At 34.5% G+C, this 22,019-nt stretch overlaps 1 pseudogene; it reads right to left on the bottom strand.

Annotated features, from left to right (window-relative positions):
* The window catches only part of LOC113059340 (pleckstrin homology domain-containing family G member 4B-like), a 37,709-nt pseudogene extending 19,306 nt beyond the window's left edge, over nt 1-18,403 (bottom strand).
* Between the last annotated feature and the right edge of the window lie 3,616 nt (nt 18,404-22,019).

Raw genomic sequence — 22,019 nt, 5'->3', positions numbered from 1 at the left:
TGATTTCTGAAGATCATGTGACACTGAAGACTGGAGGAATGATGCAGAAAATACAGCAGAGCATCACAGAAATAAATTACACTTTAACACAGATTCACACAGAAAACTGGATTTTTTAGATTATAATAATATTTCATATTTTTACTGTATTTTTAATCAAATAAATGAGTGAACAAAAGAGACTTCTTTCAAAAACACTTAATGATTCCAGACCTTGCAACAGCAGTGTTTGGTGCAAAAACAGACTGTCTGGAGGGAAGGAAGATCGGGTTCAGGTGTGACCAAAACTAGTCAATGTTGAGTCACGACGGGGACCAGGTGTGTGAGGCGCACACACACACACACACACACACACTGCTGAGTTTCTGTGCCCTCGGGCTCTGGTTTGAGGAATGCTGCGGCTGACATTCCCAGCTGAAGCAGATGTTTGTGTAATTCCTCCCGAATCCAAAGCCTCAGGCTGTTTCTTCCAACCCAGCAACCCAAACACTACAACACAAGACTGCGGCTGAAGAGAGGAGTTCAACAACTCTAACAAACACTACGTCTAACTACCTTCCTTCAAGAATTCAGTTGTCCAAATAACACATTTAACATGAGCCAAATATTTTTCAGAGTAGCTAAACACCACTTACACACTGTGATAGAAATGTTATAACATTTTAACATTTTATGACCTGAGGAAGAATATCTGAATATCAATCAATAAAAGAAAAATCACACAAATAATACATTTAAAATTAATTAATTAATTAAATACATTTAAAATAATATAGAATTATATTAAAAATAAGATTAGTTCAGCCACGATTCACCTGAATAAACTGATAAAATAAAATAAAATAATTCTCAGTTAGGGTGCAATTATTAAACTTTAACATATAAATATACTTAAAGAAATAAAGACAGATCACAGTAATAATACATTTAAAATAAATAAATGTATTAATTAAATACATTTTAAATAAAATATAATTAAATTAACAATAAAATTAAATAAAATCAGTTCATTTGCATGAATCACCTGAATAAATTTTCAATGAAAAATAAAACAATAAATAAATAAACTAAATGCATTTAAAATAAAATATTATTAAATTGAATTAAAAATCAAATCAGACTTTTTTTATCAGTTCATTTACAAAAATTATCTGAATAAATTCAGTGATTCAGTGAATAATAAAATAAAAAATAAAAAAAATAAATAAACATCAATTATCTGTTTTTCTATTCTTTAGTAATTATCTGTTCCTGACCCCTTTATAACTCCTATATATCGAGGAAAATAAGCCTGTCCTTGTCCTGGAAGAATGTTGAACTTTTGTTCATATGAATATCTTTAATGTGATTGGACAGGAATAGTGACATATTGTGAATATATAAGCACATTCACAAATAAACAATGTCATGTTTGTGAAATTTCAGACTTCTGTCAGCTCCTGCACTATTGTCTTTCTCTTGACTTCATTTCCTGTTTGTGATGCACTTCCTCAACGAGCAACAATACTCAACAATACTCTAACCAACAAAACCAATAACAACACAAACATACCCAGCACCACCAGTAAGGCCACGACTTTATGAAAAATTATGATTCATAAACATGCAGAATTTAACTAAAAATGCTATTAAAGTATGATGCTTGTTAATTTACATGAATCATCCGAACAAACTGATTCCCAAGAACAAATTTGATTTTCCAGTTCTATAAAAATATTGCAAACAGACTTTTTTGAATCAGTTGATTTACACGAATCATCTGAAATAGTTGATTCAACTTGAATGAATATGGATTTCCAATGCTACAAAAATGTTGCATTTTTTTTTTTAAATCAGTTGATTTGAATGAATCATCTGAATGAATTGATTCACTTGAATTATAATGGTTTTCCAATGCTATACAATGTCGTAAACAGATTTTTTGAATCAGTTAATTTTCATGAAACATCTGAATAAATTGATTCACTTGGAAAAAATTAGAAATTTCCAGTTCTATAAAAATGTTGCAAACAGACTTTTTTGAATCAGTTGATTTATACGAATCATCTGAAAGAGTTGATTCAACTTGAATGAATATGGATTTCCAATGCTACAAAAATGTTGCAAACTGTTTTTCTGGATCAGTTGATGTGCATGACTCGTTCAAATGAATTGATTCACTTAGATGAGAATGGATTTCCAATGCTATAAAATGTCACAGATTTTTTGAATCAGTTAATTTTCATGAATCATCTGAATAAACTGATTCACTAGGAAAATATCAGAATTTCCAGTTCTATAAAAATGTTGCAAACAGACTTTTTTTGAATCCGTTGATTTACACGAATCATCTGAATGAGTCGAGTCAACTTGAATGAATATGGATTTCCAATGCTACAAAAATGTTGCAATTTTTTTTAATCAGTTGATATGAATGAATCATCTGAATGAATTGATTCACTTGAATGAGAAAGGGTTTCCAATGCTACAAAAATGTCACAAACAGACTTTTTTGGATCAGTTAATTTACATGAATCATCTGAATGAACTGATTCACTAGAACAAATCAGAATTTCCAATACTTAATATGAGTTTCTTATCAGTTTGCAGGGTTGTAAAGCTGTACACGATTACTAGTTGGAAAACGTTGGTTATTACTGGGAAAGATAAAGCTAGTTAATAGTGTCGTTGCTTTTAGTTAGTCACTAACCCACACTTTTCAAAAAGCAGCCAGGCAATATTTGGTTGACTTTGCATACGTCTCTCAGAGCGAGACCGAGCTCTAGGGTATCATGGGAACCAGTTCAAATCACAAGGAACCTAGTGCAATCACAAAGACCAAGCAAAACCACATCGGGTGTAATCTGACCCAGCCTCAAAGTCATTGGCATTTGTGTTCTGAGCAAAGTCTGAGTGACCCCTGCTTCGCTCGGGCTTTGTAACAGGACAGATATTACGTGGAGATGGGCTTTACTCTCTAAGCCTCTCTTCAGCGTCCTCACCGGCCCAAAGGGACACAATGGTCTCCATTATGACGGAGGCAAACCATCTGGATGGGAGCTTAACAGCGCTGGGAGTCGAGCAGGTAAGCGACGCAGAGATCCTCCCTCAGGTGGGTCATCGGATCCGCTGTGGCTTCCTGCCCAAACTCAATGGCGCTGATTTTCATGTGTGGGAAAGAAAGCCATAGAACAGAAGGACTCTGCAGAATACCAGATGGGAATTTACCTAAACCACTCCGTGTGTGAGTGTGTGTGTGTGTGTGTGTGTGTGTGTGTGTGTCAAACAGAGAACAAAAGTAAAATGAGAGCCATAGAGACTGAATTCACCAACAACCATGTCCTAACTAGGCTTGTCATGACGAGACACAAAAATACTGTACAAAGTAGTTAGAGATGATTATATCATTCAAGAAGATTATTCAGATGACAAATAGCCATTTAGAGATTGGTCAATTAAAATAATAATAGTAATAATAATAATTCTAATCGTTATTAAAAAACAATTGATTAAATCAAATAAAGTTATATTTATCTAAAATAATAATAATTGTAATATTATTATTATTATTATTATTGCATAATATAATGTTATTATATAAATGTATATATATATATATATATATATATATATATATATATATATATATATATTATATATATATATATATTATATATATATATATATATATATATATATATATATATATATATATATATATATATATATATTATATATATATATATATATATATATATATATATATATATATATAATATATAAATGAATGTTTAATATTATTAAATTAAATGTGTATTGAATTCAAAAAATATATAAAACCTTAAAACATCAACAATAACTTAATAAAGTTAAATAAATATTAAACGATTAATAAATAAAACATAAAATTTAATATGTAAATAATTATATTTTATATATGAATACAAATGTAAAAAATTAGAATTATTATGCATATATATATATATATATATATATATATATATATATATATATATATAATATTAAAAATCTATATATATATATTTTTATATTATTTCATTTGTAATTTTTTTATGTACAGCTGTATAATACCTAATTTCAGGAACCAATTAAATATCATAGTGAGTGTAAGTGAGTGAAGATAAAGTGACTGACAAAAAAGTATAATGTCACTTGGCACAGCTGGATCAACTAACTGGATTAATGTGAAAAGACAGGGGTTTTGCTCATAAATGTACAGTATCTGGTTGTACACAGTTAGGACATGGGGACATGGAAACAACTCACGTGATAAAGTAAATGAAAATCTTAAGAATGCTGGACAGTAAGGAACTTCCTGCGGATAGACCCCAAACACACCCCTGGCCTGAAGCACATAGACGGAGGGCAAAATGTTCTCTTTCTAGTTCTCAATAGCAGGAAGAGCTAAATAAAACAGCGCAGTTTCCCTGGCAACCCATTCAGTGCCGTATCGTGCCTTTGGGGTACAGCAAACACTTCAGAAAGACAAGCACCCTCTATAACAGGGCAGGGCCGCTGAAGCATTCCAAAACACACACGCTATTAGCCCTCACATGCAGCCGGTCGCAAGCCATAAAATCATGCCAGAGGAATGCCGAGCTATCTCTTCGGAAACTCTAAGCTCGTTGATGGTCCCAGAGTTTGCTGCAAGTGATAATTACCCACTGGACCACAACTGTCTGGAACCAGACCTGGCTCTTAAAGGGACAGTTCACCCAAAAATGAAAATTACCCCATGATTTACTCACCCTCAAGCCCTTTTTATGTACAGCAGGGTTGTCCAAACCTGTTCCTGGAAGGCCACTGTCCCGCAGGTGCAGGATTGGACATACCAGATGTACAATATGGTGACATTTACATTTATGCACTTGGCTGATGCTTTTATCCAAAGTGACATTTTGAAGGTATGCATTTCATCCGTTCATGCAGTCCTTGGGAATCGAAATCGTGATCTCAGTGTTACTAGTGCCATGATTTGACAAGGGAAGCTTGTTCTGGTCTAGTTCTAGTTGGGAAAGAATCCCAAACAAGATGCTCTGCCATGTCCTTTATGTACAGCAAGGATGCCCATACTTGTTCCTAGAGGGCTACTGTCTTGTAGAAATTAGCTCCAACCCTAATTAAACACAACTGAAACAACTAATCAAGACTCATCAGAAACTCCCAAAAAAGGGTGTTGGATCTGTTTGGAGCTAAACTCCAGCTGCAAGATTTGAGACTTACATTGCATTCAAGATATGCATTTGATCAGTTCATGCATTCCCTGGGAATCAAACTCATGACCTTGGCACTGGAATGGCGAACCTCAAAAGAGTTGACAAAGCGTATTTACCTGAGTTCTCTTTGTTGCTCCGTTTCTCGATGCCAGGAAAGGCTGCCTCCAAATCCAATTTTCCAAAACGGAATGTATAACCATTCATAAGTTTCTTGGGAAGGCCGCTACCGGATCCACCGGAGGACGACCGAGCCCGGTGGCCTTTAACCTGCAAGGCCTTGTTGGTACGTTCGAGAGATTTGGAGCGTCTCTCACCCGGACTGGACTCTGTGCTCTTGGTTGGATGAGAACCATCGTTAGATTCATCTACTCCCAGCAATCCACGAATAGAGGTTCTCCGAGGGATCGGCTCCTTTGTGACAGAGCCATGACGAGCCCCAGGCTCAGACTCCGTCCCTTCCTCCAGAATTGATTCTGAGCTGGAGCCGATGTTCATGGGGTTTTGCAGTGCCTCCATGTAGGACTTGCGGAAAATCCTTCGCGACTCGAAGGCCGCAGAGTCTCTGGGATGCCTCTTGCGAAGGCCGGGATTGCTAAGGTCCGTGCTGAACGAGAGTATTTTGTGGCCGATTCCGCCTCGCATGCATCCCTGATCTGGGCTGCCCAAGATTGGCGTCTGGGGAAGGGAGTTAGGACTCTTTTGCAAGGGCGAATCCTCAGAGTGCAGGGAGCTGATACCCATATCTGTGAGGCTCCGGCTGAGGACTGGCTCCGAAACGGTGGACTCAGCTCCCAAAGAGTCTCGGGAACTGAGCGTTCCTGTGGATCCGTGCGTGCTGCAGGTGCTGAGCTGACCCAACAGGGTCCCGCCGCCACTCCGTGCCTGCATGATTGCGTCGGCAGTGCTGCTCACGAACAAAGGATTGACCACGTTCTTCCAGGGCGTTCGGTAAACCACGGCGCCGGTACTGAGGAGGCAGTTCTGGAGAGGGTGCAGATTGCGCTCACGCATCACATTCTGCAGGAAGTCGGGCGTGAACACGTTGCCGTACATGCTCTCGGCCACAGGGATCTCTGCAATGGCTTGCCCGCTCCCTGACAAGCATTTTATGACCAGTTTGGCAGCCTTGCGGCCTAAGGGAACCACTTGCAGGTAGAAATCTCCCTGCCGTAGACGTACTTTATGCAGGGGTGCAAGTTGCAGAACCACTTTCTCATTCAAACACAGTGGCCATCCCTCATGGTACAGCAACAGGCCTTTGAATCGCAACTGTGGAAAATAAAAAATAATGTATTTATCAGATAAAAAGGCCACTTTTCATACAGGTACAAGCAACAGTATGCAGTTTTTTGCAGCTTGCACTCATTCATTTATTTCTGTGTTGAAGTAGATTTCAAGAAACAAAATTACAATGATTTAAAACATTATGCAATTGTAAAATATATATTTTAAAGTATAATGTGTATTTTTTGAGTCAACCAATAGAATTGCAAAAATTCACAGTAACATAAAAGTTCCCAATTTCAGTGTCCGCAATTTACCATTTGAACTAGGGGTTTTATAGTAAATTAACCTACCTTTTTTTTTTAATTGGGATAAAATAAAATATAAAAATGTTATAATTGTATAACTTTATTTTAGCTAGTTATTTTCTCATTTTAACTTGATGTACTAAAATTAAGACTAAAATAAAAATGTATTTAAAAAATATATATAAAAATAAACAGAATTACTAAACAAAAATGACAAAAATAAAATTGCTAAAACTTTAACCAAAATTTAAAATAAAATGAAAATTGTATAAATTTTAATCATTCAAATTGTATTTAAAAAAAATTATAATAGTTTGCAGAGAGTCCATACATTTAGCAAATAAATAAATAAATAAATAAATTTATAATTAACAACCAGACCAGTTTCCTACAATAAATCAGACTGCACAATATTTTTTGAGAGAGATTTCTGCACAGGTTATACGGTGTAAAAAATGCATTTTATCATGGTATTGTACATCAAAAAAGAGCTTCACTATTTAGCTACTGTAATGCTTCTAAAAAAAACCCAGTTAATTTAGTAGCGTTGTTAGTGACTCCCTGACGCTGCTGTATAATGATACTGATGATGCAGCAGGAACATGAAAGTTTCAGCACGCTGTGACTCCCTCAAAGATCATGCCTGAGTTAAATGAGGCAGCTCAGATCCCTCGTCTCAGAGTAACAATGGCAGCGCTGCATTCAGGAGTGTAAGGTTTCAGCTATGTGCTCACACAGCGCTAACCTGCAGAAATACAAAGCCTCCCTGAGAAGGTCTTTCATTTGAGCCTGATCCTCTTTGCCAAGTTCACTGCAGTGAGCTCACAACACACTCTGTTTGGGCTGTTTATCACAGCAACACTGAACCCTCTTTCAGCCTGAAGTATTCCTCCTCCCTCTCATGTTCCCACTCTCGCAAGATCTCTCTCTGGGAGAATTTAAATGGCTTAAACATATTTGGCTACACCACTATGGGTGTCAACAACAATAAGTGACAAATTAATAAAACATTCTGCAAACCTGGGTGAACCGCATTACCAGGCCACCGATACATGCTTTTCAAATAATATTTATTTTATTTTATTATATATTAGTTTATATGTATGATTTATTTTAGACATGCATATACATTTAGTATGCATTTATGTATATAATATTTTGATTTGCATTATGCACATTTCATTTCCAATCATATACTAAAAGAAATAAATATTATCTTACACTTTTCTACACTATGTCTGAAACATTGTATCACAAGCACTTCTTGTGTTATTTGCGTCCATTATCCGTTGTTTCGGATAAAAGCGTCTGTTAAATGAATAAATATAAATAAATATATATACTTCTAAAGCATTTATTAATCTTAGTTATTGTTTTGACATTTACAAATATATTAATACATTTAAAAATTGTTTAGAATAATTATATTATATATAAAATATATTTTATTATAAATAAAAATATATTTGCTAAATTTAAAATAATGTGATCTATTAGTAGATATTCCCCAGTGTTTTTATTGACTTTTTATTGAAATGCTTCAGTGAAAATGCATCTGCTGAAACTGACGGTACTCACACAGGCCTCCTGTTTTATTATCTGCAGGATTCTCTTGGCTGGCAGCAGGAAGTCAATGAAGCAGCGCAGGCCGTCTCCGCGGTACTGTCTCTCCACGACGCTGAAGAGCTGCCACAGGACGGTGGCCGCCGACGCGCTGAAGGGAGGATACAGAGCCGATAACACGCTCTGAATGCAGCGGTCCAACGACTCCGAGTCCTGCAACAGATCTCACGATCAGAGTCATTCTAGGCTTTAACCACAAACATTTACTGGACTGTGCCTTGTTTGAGTTTGGTATGAAATGTGCAATATTTGAAAGCTCAAACCTTGTTTCAAATCAAAAGCAATACATCTTATTGCAGTCATTGGATAAAAGTTGCGCTTCCAATAATGTTTAGTGAATATAAAGATAGATAGATAGATAGAAAAAAAATTAAATAAATGATTTCAACCTTTTCAGGAATATTAAATGTCTGCTGAATTACTACCCCGTTAATACACAATGTCGAATTTAAAGATTGCTTGATGAAGAATCCATTAAAAAAATACATAAATAATAATACTGAAAAATAATTAAAATAAAATAAAATAAAATAAAATAAAAATGATTTAAACCTTTTCAGGAATATTAAATGTCAGCTGAATTACCAGCCCATTAATACACAATGTCGAATTTAAAGATTGCATGATGAACAATCCAATAAAAAAACATAATAAAATAAAATAAAATAAAATAAAAATGATTTCAATCTTTTCAGGAAAATTAAATGTCAGCTGAATTACCAGCCCATTAATACACAATGTCGAATTTAAAGATTGCATGATGAACAATCCTATAAAAAATATATAAATAATAATACTGATATTGAAAAATAAAATAAAATAAAATAAAAATGATTTAAACCTTTTCAGGAATATTAAATGTCAGCTGTATTACCAGCCCATTAATACACAATGTCGAATTTAAAGATTGCATGATGGACAATCCAATAAAAAAACATAATAAAATTAAATAAAATAAAACCAAATTAAATTTGTAAAAGCCAATTATTTCAGTCCTACAAAACTGTTTTGGCCAATACCTAAAATTAATTTTCAATTGCTGAAATTTAGTTGTCTCTAATTTAACACAAGAAGCATCACTTCCCTTCTTTATAGTTGCTGTTTGATTCTGTCTGTAAGTCAAGTAGCAGACTTGACTTGACTTATAGAGAGAATCAATCAGTAATGATTACAGTGTGCGATAGAGTAAACGATGGCAGCATGTTGTTTTTGGTTTGGTTAGTGAGATGGTTTGATGGTCACAAGTTCAATCACACAGTTCCCAGTTACAAACACAAACAGCAGGATGTCAGGAGGTCGCGGGACACTGATGAGACAGGAAACACCTGTCAATGTAGCGTCACCGACTGGACAATAACAGGCGGGATGGAAAATCCTGTCCCTAATGCAGAACTACATCATATCTGTGGAGCAGAGGACTTTCCAACCGGATATGTATCACACTATCCTAAACTAACACAACCGTGACCTGGGACGCTCAGCTTCAGGTTAAAGGGACAGTTCACCCTAAAATTTAAATACACTGTTAATTTACTCACCATCAGCCCATCCAAAATGTAGAAGACTTTTCTTTTTCAGTCGAAAAGTGGAGAAGATTTTTAGCTGAAGATGTGCTTGTTGGTGATTTATAAAATCTAAGTTAATGGCTACCGTCACTTTAAGAGTCAAAAAAGCACATTAAGCAACACTAGAATGAATCCCTGTGAATCCTGACGATATTAGAGGTCTTATGAAGCGAAAAGATCAGACTGTGCAAGAAACTAATTTCCTTATTTTCTGTAAGGCATCTGAAAGTGAGTTTCGATTTAGTAACTTGTAGATCTGTGCTGCTCGAACCCTGAACTGTTTCAGAAGCTTCAGGCCGATTTGGAGAACTGGTTCAACTCACTAAAAAGAATCAGTTCAAAGAAATGATTCGCTTGTGAACAGAACATCACTACGGACTGTTTTCCTGAAGCTCTGGATTACAGTTAATAATGCAGTAAACAATGATCAGTTTCGTTTCACTTCATAAGACCTCAATATATCGTCAGGATTCACAGGGATTCATTCATGAGCTTTTTTTGACTCTTAAAGAGCCGGTAGCCATTGAATTGCATTTTATGAATCACCAAGGAGCACAGTTTCAGCTTAAAATCTTCTTCACTGTCCTACTGAAGAACAAAGTCATCTACTTCTTGGATAGGCTGAGGGCGAGTAAATTAACAGCAAATTTTAATGTTTGGGTGAACTGTCCCTTTAAATTGGCAGGGGAGTGGTGAAAATGGAAATGAACTTTGTTTGAGTTGAGTTGCAGACGGGGAAAAGCCCAGAAAAAATCCCCAGCAAAGCTCTGACTTTAACCCTCCCTGTTTGTTCTGCTCTGTTGGCCTTGTATTACACAATGACTATGTGCCATCCACACGCGCTCACTCCTCCACAGGGCAGCCATTGTTTCGTTCTCCTGCAAAGTCTTTATTGGAAACTCAATTATTTAGGAATAATCTCAGCGCTCGCTCAGACTGCAGGGAACAGCAGAACCACCATTTGGAGGAAAGGCTAACAATGGGAGGAAAGGCAACATGATTTCTAACTAAACAGTACTTTTTTAGGTTACTGTGGCATGCTGCAAAAAAGTGAAGTAACGTGTAGCCAAGTATGGTGTCCCATATTCGGACATTGTGCTCCGATCACCTAGAATTCCTGCTGGTTAGCGAAACACAAACCCTACAACTTTGAGTTCGAAAAAACAGCTATAACCATTAGGCTACGACTACCGCAAAATAGCAGCTTGGGTTGGACAGGATTACTGACCGGTCCAGCGGGATGAGAGTCTCCTTCCCTTCCTTCCCTCGCATCCTGAAGGGATGGAGTTAAGACGCGAGGAATGGGAGCGAAGATGCACAAATAAGAATTGGGAAGGTTTTTTTGAATGGATGTTAATGAAACAGAGGCTTCACTACACTGAAAAAACAGCTCATCATTTAATGAATCGACAGCCTATCAGCTAATCTACAACACGGTTTACACTTAACAATACTTTTGGATTGAACTATTTTTTAGTTTACCCCAAGAAAAATAATCATTGACTTTTTGCGACAGCTTATGGCATTTCTCATTCATCCCTAAACGGCAAATGTATGTCGGACAACTCTGAATGAAATTCAATGACGTCAAGTCTATAATGTGATTGGTTATTAAAACACACACCGTGATACAATTTGACCGTTACGCTTTCTCCAATAGTAAGTAATACAGACCCTCTCATCTCCCTATAGTAAGGCAATTGTCGCATCACAATTCGCATACTATCTGTAATAAATAGTATTTTAAATTAGAACTAGTATTTCCCAAATTGTAGTATGCTCAAATGAGTATTTCAAAGGTACCCGGATGGTGTAGAAATTCGAAGTATAGATTGATGCACACTCTAACGGCTAATATTGCCCACAACACATTGAGCGGTGGACGAGAATTCGATTAGAACTACAAACGTGCATTAAGTGTGTTAAAAGACTACAAATATGGCAGATACGTGAGACGGACAGGTAGAGTAAAGGGTTTGATAAATAATCAATATATAACCTGTTGAAAAAATATTTCTTTAATGTTATCCATGTTATATTTCATCTATGGCAACACTGTGAACTTTATAACGATACATTTGGTCGTTAACTTTTAAATGCATCATTATGTAAAAATATAAACATGATAGACCCGCAACTAGCAGATCGACGTGCCTCTTAATTTCTCTCCAATACGGTAGGAAATAAAATAAAATAAAATTTGGATAATATGAACTTTGGCAAGATGATTGACAGGGCAGTTTAAAGTGCGACAAGATGCATGTAACTAAACAACAGAGCGTCCGCAAATCTCTGGTTTAACAGCTGAGCTCAAGATCAGTTACTAATTCGAAAACGTCACTTTAGTAACGTTGAGTTGCTTCATTGAAAGCTTATTGTATTATTATTAAGAGACTGAAGTATACCCAAGACATGTCACTCGTATAGTATTGAACGGGGAAAAATTCAACGCTCAATATGGCATTAAAAAAAGGTGAATAGTTTTGGAGAATTTATAGTTTTTCCCGTTCAAAGAGATAGGAGCTGCACTTGCATGCCTGAGAGGCATTTCAAAGGTGTCCGCCGACAGACAGGACTTATCTTAAAAGGACTTTGATTAAAGATCACTGTATGTAGAGAGAGAGAGAGAGATAGAGAGAGAGAGAGAGAGAGAGAGATTGACTGAATGAGTCATTACCTGCATCTGATACAGCGTTCATTCTTCAGCTCAATCTCATATTCACAATAAAACATTCGCTTGAATGTCTGCTGAAGAAAGCGATATCTTTGTCGTACTATGATTTCTGATGACGGCGCTGATCAGTGCGTCTATTAAAGGGATAGTTGGTCCCGAATGACTTCTGTAGTATGAAAAAAAACACTTTGCAAGTCAAAAAATACCTTTGACTGCATCTTACAAGCTGTTATTAAAAGTTTCAGTCTCTTTCAATATAAAAGTCTTTACCGCTGACTTGTAAAACATTCTCTCGTCAACATCTAATGGCGAAATAATGTCACTAAAATCACCATCACAAACACACACTGTTTCCCAACAGTAAATACTATTATTATTTATTATTCATAAAATATTTATTGTACAATAATTTAATAATAATATAAAAGTTGCTTGACAATTCAATCAAACATATAAAAGCAGTGCTATGATATACAACATTATATAAAATATAGAAAATAAAGTGATGAACAAATAAGCTAATATCTTTATTAACTAACAGCACATTCGAAGTCTAAACAAGTACATTATCAACTAAAAAACTCTTAAAATTACATTCTGTGAAACAAAAACAGTATTATTTTTAATTTAAATTATTAATATTAAAATTAAATTACATTAAATATATATATATATATATATATATATAATCATATTTGTTTATTTATATTTTTTTTATAAATGCGAGTCAAATGAAAACACATATATGTAATTATAATTGAATAATATAGTAATAACATTAAAAATTTGAGTAAAAAATGTATTACATAAATCTTTAAAGCTTATGTAAATTCATTAATTAAAACAATTAAAATATTTTATTATATTCAGTTTTTTCAAGATAAATAAATAAATATTATCTTATTATCTATGTATTTTATTATCTTTGGATATATTTTTTGCAATATATATATATATATATATAGAGAGAGAGAGAGAGAGAGAGAGAGAGAGAGATTTTTTTTTAATTTTTTTTATTCTGACTTCCTGTTATAGAGTTAAAAAATTAAAGAATGTGGTTTGATGCCCGTTGAAAGGGTTCTGGCACATGTGGGGTCTGAAGATCTTTTGAACAAACATGTTTTAACATGAAAACTTGAGTGTTTGGTCTAAACTACAAGCTGTATTCAGGACGGCCTGCATATCAGCCTCCGTGCACCCAACCAAAACACCTCTTCAGAGCACGAGAAGACTAAACATGCATCTGGATGGAGGACTTCAAGAAGCCTGGAGATAAGTGTGGCTTTGAAGATAAAAGATTAAATAAGACTGGGCAGACGAGAGCTTCTGATGCATTTCCATAACCTTGAAGAAGTTATTTCACCTGGCTGAAGCCAGTAAAAGAGCTTTTAATAGCAGCCAAAGCACAAGTGTGGCTCAGAGGAGATGTGTGTGGGATCTGTCCTCTTTGATGGTGTTTGTGGTGATGGTGGAGGAGCAATTATATCTAAATAACATGGAGTCCAGGTGCCTCTATTAAAACACACGGACATCTGCTTCAGAACCAGTCAAAACATCTCCATAACCTCAACTGCATAATATGCACCGAAATCATGCAGCTTGTTGAGGGAACGTTGACTTTTTTAAAGTGACCAAAAATTCCAAAAACTTACATTGAAGGAGAATATTACAAGAATTTAAAATAGCCGTATTCTGTGAGAATATACTGTAAAATGACATTTATTTCTGTGATCTAGCTTAATTTTAAGCACAATCAAACCAGTGTCACATGATCCTTCAGACATCATTCTAATAAGATGAAATATATATTGTTTGCAGGACATACAAAAAACACCCTTAAATAATATATATATATATATATATATATATATATATATATATATATATATATATATATATATATATATATATATATATATATATATATATATACAATAGAGACCAAAAGTTTGGAAACATTACTATTTTTAATGTTTTTGAAAGAAGTTTCTTCTGCTCATCAAGCCTGCATTTATTTGATCAAAAATTCAGAAAAAACAGTAATATTGTGAAATATTATTACAATTTAAAATAATAGTTTTTAAATGTATTATACTTTAAATTATCATTTATTTCTGTGATGCAAAGCTGAATTTTTAGGATCATTATCACATGATCCTTCAGAAATCATTCTAATATGACGATTCATTATCAAAGCTGGACACAGTTCTGCTGCTTAATATTTTTTCAGAACATGTGATACTTTTTTAGGATCCTTTGATGAATAAAAAGTAAAAAAAAAAAAAAAGAAGCTATGTTTTTAAAATATAAATATTTTGTAATAATAATAAATAAAATCAATACTTTTATTCAGCAAGGATGTGTTAAATTGATAAAAAGTGATAGTAAATAAAATATATTATTAGAATATATATTATTATCATTTTTATTTTTTTAAATAAATGCAGTTGTTTTTAACCTTTTATTGATCAGATATATTCGACAGCAGAACTGTTTCCAACACTCATAATAAATCAGAATATTAGAATGATTTCTAAATGATCATGTGATCGACTGATGTTACATGTGACACTGAAGGCTGGAGGAATGATGCTGGAAATTCAGCGCTGCATCACAGGAATAAATTATTTTTTTAAAGTATATTCAAATAGAAAACTGTTATTTTAAGTTGTAATAATATTTCACAATATTACAGATTTTTCTGTATTTTTGATCAAATAAATGCAGGCTTGATGAGCAGAAGAAACTTCTTTCAAAAACATTAAAAATAGTAATGTTTCCAAACTTTTGGTCTGTACTGTATATATATATATATATATATATATATATATATATATATATATATATATATATATATATATATATATATTATATAATATAAAACTGATATTCTCTATGGATATAAGCATGGCTTCTATGATATTTACAGGCGTGGAAACCACAATTTAAACTTTTCCAAGAGCGTGGGAACTCTGAAGAAACAGTTTTAACAAATGGTTGGCATCACTGATGCTCTAATAGAGCTGAGCTCCACTCAAACACATTTTACTGCAGTGCAAACACACAGACGAAGCCGCTCTAAACGACCCTGACAGTCTGACGGGAAGGGCATCTTTCTCCGGTGTGTTTTGTGGGTCAGGGAGACAAAGGCCTCGCGCACCAGCTCTCCAGCGGAGCATGAAGCCTGAAGCTGTGGGAGTCAATCAGGAGCGAGAGGATCATACACGCATGTGTCAAAGCAGCTTCAACGCCTCTCCACAGCATCTGAGGACAAATACATGAAAACTGGGGTCTGACGACTCGCAGACGTGATGCTGGACTGAACTGACTATTTATAAAAACATCTGTGAAGACTTCCTGAACTGTTTACAGACTTGCTGTTTATCTAAAAAATAAGGGAATATATATTTGCGTTTATCCATTTAGCAGGTTTTATCCGAGTGCATTAGAAATTAGAAATGTAATAAGCAATTGAAGGAGGTTTAAAAAATAAAAATGTATATATATATATGCATTTCATTTCAGGATTAATTGTAAATTATATTGAACTGTAAATAATTTCTAACATTTTACAAACAAAAGAGAAAAAAAGTTTATACAAAATTATAATATATATATATATATATATATATATATATATATATATATATATATATATATATATATATATATATATATATATATATATATATATATATATACTTTTATTTGTTAAATGTTAGAAATTATTTACAGTTCAATATAATTTACAATTAATCCTGAAATGCATAATAAGGGTAAATATGCATGTGCGTGTATATATATATATATATATATATATATATAATGCAATTTGATTGCATTTTAAAATGTCATAATAAACTGTAAAAAAAAAAAAAAAAAAATATATATATATATATATATATATATATATATATATATATATATATATATATATATAATTAATTAATAAATATATTCATATTAATAATAAATTTGTTTATTTACATATTACATAATACAATCTTTCAGAATAATTCAAAATGACAACAATAATTAAAAGCATCTATTATTACACTACAAACTACAGTATTAAAAAATCGACAAAAATAAGTATTTTAAATATTAAAAAAAAATTGTAAATCATTTATTTTCATGCTATTTGATATATAAAATTATATAATAATAAATCATAATAATGATTAATATTATTATTATTCACATCTTTATACCCCATGCAATTATTGTGTCGGTGTGTGTTATTCGCATATTATCAGCCAAATAATAGTGACATAGTGAATAGTTCACTAAATCCATCCGTCTGAGAGCGTTCGGTGACGCCGCACCTGAGGTCGAACAGATTGACGTCTACAGAAGGAATGTCCATTGACTCACTCAAAACAAAAGCCACACGCAGCTGCTCTCAAACAGGTTCTGTAGTCAATCTCTGAGCAATGACACAACAACAACACAAACACACACACAGAGCAAACCCAGAGCAGACGAGTTCAAGTGATCAATTCAAGACGCCGCTCCCATGAAGTCTTGGACTCCAGCACAAAAGACTAAACCGAGTCCTAATGTCACTCATTACCTAACAGTTCCAGTCAAACTGAGTTAACACTGTGTTTACAGAGCATCTGCTTCAGGACATGGATCAGCAGATCTCCAAACATCCATTAGAATCAGCACAGAACTCCTGAAAACTCCGAATCAATCAGCTATAAACCAGCTCTACAGAAATCAATGATGTCATTATTCAGCTCAGGTTCATCTGATAGTGTCAGTGCTGTCAAATCTACAATATTACTGAATTATAAGTGTTATGATGGTGCATTTAAATCAATTTCAATCACTTTGGATTAAAGCATCTACTAAAGAGTCAATGTAAAAGTCACGGTATTTTTTGTAAATGATTGTTTTTTTTGTATAATTTAATATATATCACATTTCTGCTTTCATGTTAATTTTAGTTAAAGTTTTACTCATTTTGTTGTGTTTTTGTAATTTAAAAAATATTTTTTTATTAATTATTATTTCAGTTTTAGTTGCGTTTTTTTGATTGTTTTTTTTGGCACATCAAGTTGCGACCAAATGCAAATGAGAAACAATGCCTCGGGAATCTAGTTTTGAAACATTTATATCATTCAAAGTAACAAAAACATATATTCACGGTTTCAGTTCTCTGTGATAGGGTTATTAGAGAGAATAAAAAACCCAGTTCCATCACAACCCCATCGAACGTTTTCTTGGTTTAAAGTTAAAAGCGATGTCGAATGCAAGCCGCTCACCTTTATACTCAGGTAATTATCACAGCTCCGCGACTTCACTCTGGAGTGCATAGTGCCCCACGTCCGCATTCAGGGCTCAAGAAAGTAGATACACCATAAATATGCAAATAAATAAATAGGTTAAGTTGATTAATCCGGTATAAGTCCGTTTGGGGTCCTCTGTGCCCATGACTGGGTCAGCCGGTGTGTCTTTGCTCTAGTGGGAGGTTTGAGAGAGAGAGAGAGAGAGCAGTGTTTGGTTTCGGCCCTCCTCCCAGCGTGGCTCCTCTGGCCTCTCCCTGCTGGATAATGCACACTGATGCAATTTCCTTTAGCAGTGAGAAAACACACCATCTGAGCTGCACACAGGCACAACAACACCCCCGTCCCTGCAGGGGAACAAACCTTTCCTACCCCCTTCTCTCTCCTGAGCCTCCCCCTCTTTGTCCTGACCAAACAAATGCACTAGGGTTTCAGCTTCTGCTGTCGCTTTTGTCAAAGAAGGAGGGAGAAAAGAAAAAAGAAGACATCAGCATGCCATCAGCGGCTCGGGTCACTCGACTACAATAGTGCTGCGCTCAATCTCGCTAATCCCAAAATTAGAGCTGACACAAACAGCCGACGATTAAAACGAAACAACATCATTGTTTGAATGCACTGTTACACATTTAAAACACATGCATCTTCAAGGAATCTTCAAATGCATTTTCAATTCAGTTGCTGGTATTTATCAAAAGATGCAATGCATTGCAACGTGCATTGTGGATTTTCTTTATGCATAATATTAAATCCCCAAATTAAAATCTTGATTCACACTTCTTGACAGCTTTGAGATTAAACGGCGAGCAAACCGAGGCTCTGGAGTATAAACTCACAAATGCAAGTTAGAAAGTCAGAACAGAATTGAGAGATATAAAGTCAAAACTAAAATAAAATGCACAAAATAAAGTTACATTTTGTGATATGCATTGCTAAGAACTTTATTTGAACAACTTTAAAAGTGATTTTCTCAATATTTTGATTTTTTTTGCACGTTAAAATTCCTGATTTTCAAATATTGTCATATCAGTGGAGAGATGATTTATTCAGATTTCAGATGATGCATACATCTCAATAAAAAAAAAAGACACTTAAGTTGGGTTTGTGTTCGAGGGTCACATGTGTAAAAAAAATTAAAAAACATAAAAAAAACACTCCTATTTTGATTGTTTCTCGTTGACAGCATTGAGATTAAATGGAGAGCACTCTTAAATCTTCAAATGTTTGTTTTAAGAAGAATAAATCTCACAGAAAACATCTCAAACTGATAAAGATCTCAAGATGAACTCCAACAGTAAAAATCCCTCAACCAGCGCTGACATGAATCAAAGGGATACTAATAAATCAATAAACGTAAAAAAGCGAACAAACTCAGCGCTTAAGTCAGGAGAACGTCAGATTGAGATGTTCACGTACACATGCATGTTAAACGGCGCACGTTAACTCAGTCGTCTTGACTCTGGAGAGAGTGTGTGTGCATGCTGAGGATCTGCACGTCTGTCTTGCGGCGAACACGTGGAGAGCGTGAACATGTCCACACACACACTGCATGGAATGTGTAACTCCTAAAGAGCCGCCGGACCTCACCCAGGTCACGCTTACACAACAGAATCACATTAAACGTCTGGATGTGCACACAGCAGTCAGTGTGCTGAGCATAATCATGTTAGAAGAGCTGGGATCGTGACACATGACCACACTGAGACCAAGATCAGCCTAATTCAGATCATATCATAATATGTTTTGTAAATATGTGCCACAGTTCATCATGATGTCATCTGAATCTAAACCACCTAATGATCTGTTTAATATATTATATTATATTATATTATATTACTTAGTGTTTTAGTTTTAGTTATTTTATGTGTTTAAAATTAAACGAACTGAGAAATGTTGTTTTAGCAACAATAAAATACGTTTTTGTATTTTATTTCAGTTAATTTTATTTAATTACATTTTTTGTTTATTTTATTTGTTTATATTATTTAAAGAGACAATTTTTTATGTTTTTACTTTAATTTCAGTTTTAGTTATTATTTAAAGTTAAAATAACTGATAAATGTTGTTTTAGCAACAATAAAATATGTTATTATATTTTATTTCAGTTAGTTTTATTTAATTACATTTTTAAGTTTATTTTATTTGTATATATTATTTTTTAAAGTGACAATTTTTTTACATTTTTTTATTTTAATTTCAGTTTTAATATTTAAAGTTAAACTAAGTGAGATATTTTGTTTTAGCAACAATAGAATCCGTTTTTATATTTTATCTGAGTTAATTTAATTAAATTACATTTTTTATAGTTTATTTTATGTGTTTCTTTTATTTAAAGTGACAATTAAAAAAAGTTTTTATTTTAATTTCAGTTTTAGTTAGTATTTAAAGTTAAACTAACTGAGAAATGTTGTTTTAGCAACAATAAAATATGTTTTTATATTTAATTCCGGTTAATTTAATTTTTTTATAGTTTATATTAATTGTTTATATTATTTAAAGTGACACATTTTTTATTCTTTTATTTTAATTTCATTTTTATTTAACTCAGTAATGCTGTTTTGTGCACAAGTGATATGGTCAACTGTTATGATGTAATGTTTTTTTTTATTATTATTATTATTATTATACCTAAAAATAGATGCAGAATTATTTATTATAGTCTCAATAAATTTTTTTTACTAAACTTGGGCTATTGTTGTTTACTTAGAATATTTTTTTTTTTTTTTTTTTTCGCGACTCGGTTGATTCTGATCGGCACTTCGGAGCCTGTTCGCGACTCGGTTGATTCAGATCGGCACTTCGGAGCCTGTTCGCGACTCGGTTGATTCAGATCGGCACTTCGGAGCCTGTTCGCGACTCGGTTGATTCAGATCGGCACTTCGGAGCCTGTTCGCGACTCGGTTGATTCAGATCGGCACTTCGGAGCCTGTTCGCGACTCGGTTGATTCAGATCGGCACTTCGGAGCCTCTTCGCGACTCGGTTGATTCAGATCGGCACTTCGGAGCCTGTTCGCGACTCGGTTGATTCTGATCGGCACTTCGGAGCCTGTTCGCGACTCGGTTGATTCAGATCGGCACTTCGGAGCCTGTTCGCGACTCGGTTGATTCAGATCGGCACTTCGGAGCCTGTTCGCGACTCGGTTGATTCAGATCAGCACTTCGGAGCATGTTTGAGATTTTTTTAAATTCAGATCTGGACATCGAAGCAGGAAGTGTTTGTCAAACAGTTAATTGGTGATAAATGAATATTTGGCTTTTTTTTTTTTACCTGTCGTTTCAGCATGTACATGGACCCACACACAAAGGTGGACACACTCTAGACGGGTGTGCCAGGTAGGGTGACCACGCGTCCCGCATAGCGCGTGCACGCACAGCGTTTGAGCCCAATACATGCCTCCCACAATTTGAGACTGTGTCACGCATAATCAATGCTTGCTCAAAAAAAGTTGGTTGCTATATCTGGAGTCGACAAGTCGATCTTGGAAGCATTTTAAGTCGATCGCGAAGATTTTTCAAAATCTGAGAAAAAAAGGTGCCTCCGCTGACTGCGCGCGCACCTCCCGAAACAGACGAGACATTTATACTTGACACAAGTGTTTTAGACTGAAAACCAGACCATACAACTGATTTAGACGCGGGTGCCGGTGTGATGAGAGGTAGTACTAATATCCGTCTGATAGGGATGGCACAGTTCGCTGAAAAAAAAACCGTTCGGTTCACCACACACGGTTCGGCACGCGCTTCAACTTAAATCTGACAAAGCATCTGTAATATCATCTGTAATATGGCTTGCTATAAATGGCACGTAAATTTAATGTTTCTGTTGATGCATGCGCATTCTGGCTTCCCAGACATCACAAAAACATGAGAAAAAAACCCTGGACAAATCATTCACTCTTGTTCAACGCGAATGTTGTATGCAAGCAGTAATTTATTCCTTCATCACCTGGGTGCTGATATCTGTTGTTAAAACTAAACTCATTTAAGCTTTGTCAGTTTAAACATTTAAGAGCCAGAGGCAGCGAGTTCACGCGCGCAGTGAGAAGATTCGTGCACGCGCTCATCCGAAGCGCGCAAACCTGCGCCTCGGCACGCGCGCAAATATAAGATCTATATTGAGC

This window comes from Carassius auratus, chromosome 41 (assembly GCF_003368295.1).
Source record: "Carassius auratus strain Wakin chromosome 41, ASM336829v1, whole genome shotgun sequence".
Lineage (NCBI taxonomy): Eukaryota > Metazoa > Chordata > Actinopteri > Cypriniformes > Cyprinidae > Carassius > Carassius auratus.
This window is presented reverse-complemented; position numbering and strand designations above follow the sequence as displayed.